Source organism: Canis lupus, chromosome 14 (assembly GCF_003254725.2).
Source record: "Canis lupus dingo isolate Sandy chromosome 14, ASM325472v2, whole genome shotgun sequence".
Classification (NCBI taxonomy): Eukaryota; Metazoa; Chordata; class Mammalia; order Carnivora; family Canidae; genus Canis; species Canis lupus.
In genome coordinates this window covers 1,159,611-1,166,935 of record NC_064256.1, presented here as the reverse complement: position 1 = coordinate 1,166,935, position 7,325 = coordinate 1,159,611, and the positions used below count along the sequence as shown (strand labels likewise).

The 7,325-nt window shown below is 33.0% G+C and overlaps 1 pseudogene; it reads right to left on the bottom strand.

Moving 5' to 3' along the window:
- Positions 1 to 3,937: 3,937 nt before the first annotated feature.
- Positions 3,938 to 4,466, bottom strand: LOC112665334 (olfactory receptor 2AJ1-like; annotated as a pseudogene).
- Between the last annotated feature and the right edge of the window lie 2,859 nt (positions 4,467 to 7,325).

The following is a 7,325-nucleotide window of genomic DNA, read 5'->3' as shown; positions in this document are numbered from 1 at the left end:
GCTCCCTGCATAGAGCCTGCTTCTTCCTCTGCCTGTGTCTCTGCCTCTCTCTCTCTCTCTCTCTCTCTCTCTCTCTCTCTCTCTCTCCCTCTCTCTGTCTCTCGTGAATAAATAAATAAAATCTTTAAAAAAATTAAAAAAATAGAAGTGAAACTTTAACCATTACCAGAGTCAGCAAAACCACACAACAGGGATTCAATTTCTGCCCTGGGCACAGATTGTACATCCAATTCACTTATAAATAACCTAAAAGGGACCAGTTCAAGTATAAAACCAAAAACAGGACCTCCCTGAGACTGAAGCCACACAGTTCTGCTGATTAACTAAATCCTAAGGTTACAGTCCTAAAATAAGATAAGGTATATAACTTTCTGAAATGTCTTTCATCTAATGATTTCTAACATTTCATGTTTTATGTCCTTAGTGAAGACTGTGTATCCCAGGCAACTCTGATAACTTGAGCTGGGAAAAATAAAAGCAAAACCAAAAACAGAACAAACAACAAACAAAAAGTTCTTTCTTTAAGAGGTTCTAAAAGATTTGTTCATTTTGTGCCAACAACATCAACAATGTGTGTGTGTATAACTTTCAGGATGAATTATTTAAAGAGTGATTAATTAATCTGTAAAAAAGCAATGCATATACTAGGTTCATATAATTTTATAAAATAAATTTCAAAGAAACAGTTAAATGAATATGGAACAAAACACATAAAGATCTTATAGAAAATATTATCAAATTTTTTTCTAGAAGATCATTTTCTGTGGGTATATGTGAGTTAAAAAATCATTATATACAAGGTAAGTAGGTTGAACTGTGTACATTTAAATGCTATTTATATGTAGTAATCACTGGTTGGCTCAGTCAGTAGAACATTCAACTCTTGATCTCAAGGTCATGAGTTCAAGACCCATGTGGGGCATAGATCTTAAAAAAATTACAGTAATCATGAATAATTGAAAGGAACATCTCTATCTGAAAAAAAATAATTAAAATAATTCACACATGGTAGAATTAAACACATAAATCAACATAGACAATAGCTTTATTCATCAGAGTAAGAACAAAAATCCCCTTTTTTCCACATATTAAATATATATTTTCTATATATATTTATATATAACATATAAAAATAAAAAATATATATTTATAAATATAAATATATAAATATAAATATATAAATAAAAATAAAAGTAAATATCTTTGATCACAAGGAAAATCTTAGGGCTAAAGGTCTCACCTTCTTTTAGGGTTAACTAAGGAAATACATCTAATGGTCTGGGAGAAGATTTATACTCTTTCTGCAACTTTTGAGTTGTAAGTTTTAGGGTACTAAATTTTACAAAGCAAAACAACACAAAAAAACAAAACAACAACCAAAAAATAAGGACCTATAGCCTACAACTTTTGGTTTTAAGGAAATACCACTTTAAAAATGAAGAAAATCAAATTAAAATAATCTCTTGTCAAAATTCCAAAACTCTGAATTTTAACATCTGAATGAACTACTGAGTCTAATTTATATAACTATCTCACATCATCTCAAAGAAAAGAACAAATCTACATATACCCAAGGATTAGGAAAAAATGCTGTTCAGTAGCTTGGATAACTATGAGATTTTGTTCCCAATAAAATTGCAGGTCTTGGAAGCTGAAATGTAAGAATGAAAATTTGCATTCAATCATCATTCTTTCAATTAAATTTAATGAATTAAATTACTGAAGAATAAATGCCAAATATGATATCACATATGTCTCAAACATAATTCATTCTAAATTGATACAATGTAAAAATAGGCATTATGTAGAATTATATGCTTTAGGCTTCAGTTATTTGAAAATTATTTATGGGAGTGTATTTGAGTAATCCAAATATTAGAATATGAGTTCATCAAACAATTTATGCTGATAAATGGTTAGAGATGTATATATAATTTATATTTATACATATTAGTATTTGGTATTAGTATGTGTAATTTTACATATGTATATATTTAAATAATATGTATGTATATAAGTTATCTTGGAGATGAGTCTACAGATTCACTTGAGTTGTCCCAACTAACACAAAAATGAAGTGTCTATCAAACTTTGCCTAAACAAGTTTTATGAGCAAAATAAATTAGTATTATTATTTTAAACCACTAACGTTTGCATTAGCTTGCTATACCACAATATTAACTACAATATATTTCAATTCCTGGAAGAAACTAATACTAAAATCATGCCTTGTTTTCATAGGATCAGGTGGTAGTCAGAATACAAAAATAAATCAAAAGCAAAACAAAATAAATCTCAAAGAAAATGTTAGCAGAAAATTAAGGGCCTTGAGAAGACAGTTGCTGAAACTAATATAATGCTAAATGTGCATTATACTTAAACTAAAAAATGAATAAAAACATCTCTCATCATTAGGGAGATGCAAATGAAAATTACAATGAGATATTACCTCACATCTATCATAATGACTAAAGTAAAAAACACAAGAAGTAACAATTTTTGGCAAGACTATGGAGGAAAAGAATCCCTCCTGCAGTATTGGTGAGATGCAAACTAGTGCAGTCACTCTGGGAAACAACATGGAGGTTCATCAGAAATTTTAAAATAGAACTACTCTATGATCAATTGCACTACTAGGCATTTACCCAAATTTTATAAAAATACTAATGCAAAAGGATACATGCACCGGTGTATTTACAGCATCATTATGTATAATTTTCAAGATATGGAAGCAGCCCCAAATGCCCATCAATTGATGAATGGATAAATAAATGGCATAGATGATAGATGATAGATAGATAGATAGATAGATCTTAATATATATTAAGATATATATGATATATAATATATAATATATCTATATATAGATCTATATATAGATCTTAATATATATGATATATATATTACATCACATATTATATTATATATAATATGATTATTATTAATTAATATATAATTATATATGGTATTATAATTATATATTTATTTAATGTTGTATTATATATTATATATAATATATATCATAATATATATTAAGATCTATAGATAGATAGATAGATATAAAAGAATGGCAAAGGATACAAACGTAGTTATTTGAGAGGGCACACATATCCCAGTGTTTACAGCAGCGATATCCACAATAGTCAAAATATGGAAAGAGGCAGATGTACAAGGACAGATGAATGGATAAAGAATAGTCATTACTCAGCCATCAAAAGGAATGAAATCTTTCCATTTGCAATGATGTGGATAAAACTAGAAGGCATTATGCTAAGCAAAATAAATCTAAAATGTTAAGCAAAAAAGAAAAAATATATATATATACATAAATTCTTTTTAAAAAGATTTTACTTATTTATTCATGAGAGAAAGAGAGAGAGTGTGAAAGAGAGTCAGAGACATAGGCAGAGGGAAAAGCAGGCTCATGCAGGGAGCCTGATGTGGGATTTGATCCCAGGACTCCAGGATCATACCATGCACCAAAGGCAAGTGCTAAACTGCTGAGCCACCCAGGCATCCCAAAAATAGACACTTAACTCTGGGAAACAAACTGAGGGTTGCTCGAGGGGAGTTGGGTGGGAGGATATGGTATACTGGGTGATGGACATTAAGGAAGGCACTTAATGGAATGAACACTAGGTGTTATATGCAACTGATTAATCACTAAACTCTATCCCTGAAACTAATAATACACTATATGTTAATTTATTTAAAATAATTTTTAAAAGAATGAAATATTGCTATTTGTAACAAATAGATGGAGCTAAAGAGTATAATACTAACCCAATTAGGTTCGAGAAAGATAAATATCATACAATTGCACTTATATATGGAATTTAAGAAACAACAAAAATATGCACAAAGGGAAAAAATAAAAGAAAGTGAGAGCAAAAGAGAGAGAAAGAAACAGACTTAATTATAGAAAACAAACTGATGGCTACCAGAGGGAGATTAGGGAGGCAGGAAAAAAGAGAAAAATTATGCCACTTACATAAGCTTCTCGTCCATAGGGTGTTGTGTCCACACAGGACAACTTCAACATGGCAGGGACTTCACAGAAAAAGTGATCAATGGCTCTCGAACCACAGAAGGGAAAGTACAGGGCATAAGCTGTGTGGGCTATGGAGTTGATGGTCCCAACAAGCCAGGACCCTGCAGCCATGAGATTGCGGACATAGTCATTCATAAGTATGGGATAGAAGTATGGGATAGTGCAGTGCATGACAGATGGCTACATAGCGATCATAAGACATTGCCGCCAGGAGGAGGCACTCACCATCCAGGAGGAGGGATAGAAATATCTGGAAGCCACAACCTGCAAATGAAATAGTTCTGCCTGAGAGAAAGTTGGTGATCATTTTGGGAACAATGTTGGAAATATGCAAGATGTCCATGAAAGAGAGGTGGCTGAGCAGGAAATACATTGGAGTATGGAGTCTCGAGTCCCTGAGGATAAGGAGGATCATGATTGTGTTTTCTGTTAAAGACACCATAAAAATGATGAATATAAAGGGGAAGAAAATTTGGCTTGTATGGGAAGAAGCAAAGAGTCCTAAGAGAATGAAGTCACTGGTAAAAATGTGATTCTCATGTCCCATCATGAACTCCATTTTTTTCCCTAAAATGAAAAAAAAAAAAGCAATAATATAACTCTCAAACACATTTACATTGAGAAATGTATTAAAATGGGAGGGATGCATATTTTACAATTATACTCAATAAGATTTCAACCAGCTTAAGAAGTGTTCTTGTTTTATAATGTGGCCATTTATTTGTTTGAATCAAATGATGACATTCGTTCTATTGAATAAGCTGTTAACGCCCTGTAGTCTCACAGTCTTAATTCCATAATCTTGAATCAAGTTCAGTCTTTTGTCAAATGTCATTTTTTAAGTGATACCTACGCCAGCATTGTCTACTGAAAATTTTAATATCCCCCCACACCTCAGCTTGCCTATTTCTCCTCTTACTATGCTGCCCTTTGATTTATTTTGCAAATTTTTCACCTTTTACATATTAAATAAAATTATGAGCTTTACTTATTGTTTATTGCCATTCTAACTGACCAATGGAAATCCTTTCTAACAGAAACTTTATTTTCAACTCTGTACATTCTGAATGGTTAAAACAATGCCTGGAACATAGTATTTCCTCAAAAATATATATTAAATACATGAATGAGTGAATAGAATATGGAACTCAATTTTCTGTCTCACTTGTTATTTGGATAAAGCTTAAAGAATGTGAAATGGATTATTTCTAAATCATTATAAAATAAAACTGATATGCTATAAAAACTAGTTTAATCTGTATTTGTAATTTGAAATATAAGTATTTAAATGTAAAAAATATTCAGTTAAGAATATACTTTAACTTGGCCAATTTTATTAACTTCTAGAAATTGAGTTATAGTTCTTTAATTTTTTTTTCCTAATCACAAATAAATTTTATTTTATTTTATTTTTTATAGTAAATTTATTTTTTATTGGTGTTCAATTTACCAACGTACAGAATAACACCCAGTGCTCATCCCGTCAAGGGCCCCCCTCAGTGCCTGTCACCAATTCACCCCCAACTGCCGCCCTCCTCCCCTTCCACCACCCCTAGTTCGTTTCTCAAAGTTAGGAGTCTTTATGTTTTGTCTCCTTTCTGATATTTCCCACACACTTATTCTCCCTTCCCTTATATTCCCTTTCACTATTATTTATATTCCCCAAATGAATGAGGACATATAATGTTTGTCCTTCTAAAATTGACTTACTTCATTCAGCATAATACCTTCCAGTTCCATACACGTTGAAGCACATGGTGGGTAGTTGTCATTTCTAATGGCTGAGTAATATTCCATTGTATACATAAACCACATCTTCTTTATCCATACATCTTTCGATGGACACTGAGGCTCCCTCCATAATTTGGTTATTGTGGACGTTGCTGCTATAAACATTGGGGTGCAGGCGTCCCGGCGTTTCATTGCATCTGTATCTTTGGGGTAAATCCCCAAGAGTGCAATTGCTGGGTCATAGGTAAGGTCTATTTTAAACTCTTTGAGGAACCTCCACACAGTTTTCCAGAGTGGCTGCACCAGATCACATTCCCACCAACAGTGTAAGAGGGTTCCCTTTTCTCCACATCCTCTCCAAATTTGTGATTTCCTGCCTTGTTAATTTTCCCCATTCTCACTGGTGTGAGGTGGTATCTCATTGTGGTTTTGATTTGTATTTCCCTGATGGCAAGTGATGCAGAGCATTTTCTCATATGCATGTTGGCCATGTCTATGTCTTCCTCTGTGAGATTTCTGCTCATGTCTTTTGCCCATTTCATGATTGGATTGTTTGTTTCTTTGGTGTTGAGTTTAATAAGTTCTTTATAGATCTTGGAAACTAGCCCTTTATCTGATAGGTCATTTGCAAATATCTTCTCCCATTATGAAGGTTGTCTTTTAGTTTTGTTGACTGTACCCTTTGCTGTGCAAAAGCTTCTTATCTTGATGAAGTCCCAATAGTTCATTTTTGCTTTGGTTTCTTTTGCCTTCGTGGATGTATCTTGCAAGAAGTTACTGCGGCCGAGTCAAAAGGGTGTTGCCTGTGTTCTCCTCTAGGATTTCGATGGAATCTTGTCTCACATTTAGATCTTTCATCCATTTTGAGTTTATCTTTGTGTATGGTGAAAGAGAGTGGTCTAGTTTCATTCCTCTGCATGTGGATGTCCAATTATCCCAGCACCATGTATTGAAGAGACTGTCTTTATTCCAGTGGATACTCTTTCCTCTGTCGAATATTACTTTACCATAAAGTTCAGGGTCCAGTTCTGGGTTCTCTATTCTGTTCCATTGATCTATGTGTCTGTTTTTGTGCCAGGACCACACCGACTTGATGACCACAGCTTTGTAGTACAACCTGAAATCTGGCATTGTGATGCCCCCAGATATGGTTTTCTTTATTAAAATTCCCCTGGTTATTCGGGGTCTTTTCTGATTCCACACAAATCTTTAAAAAATTTGTTCCAACTCTGAAGAAAGCCCATGGTATTTTCATAGGGATTGCATTAAACATGTAAATTACCCTGGGTAATATTGACATTTTCACAATATTAATTCTGCCAATCGATGAGCATGGACTATTTTTCCAACTCTTTGTGCCTTCCTCAATTTCTTTCAGAAGTGTTCTATAGTTTTTAGGGTATAGATCCTATACCTCTTTGGTTAGGTTTATTCCTAGGTATCTTATGTTTTTGGGTGCAATTGTAAATGGGATTGACTCCTTAATTTCTCTTTCTTCAGGCTCATTGTTAGTGTATAGAAATGCCACTGATTTCAGGGCATT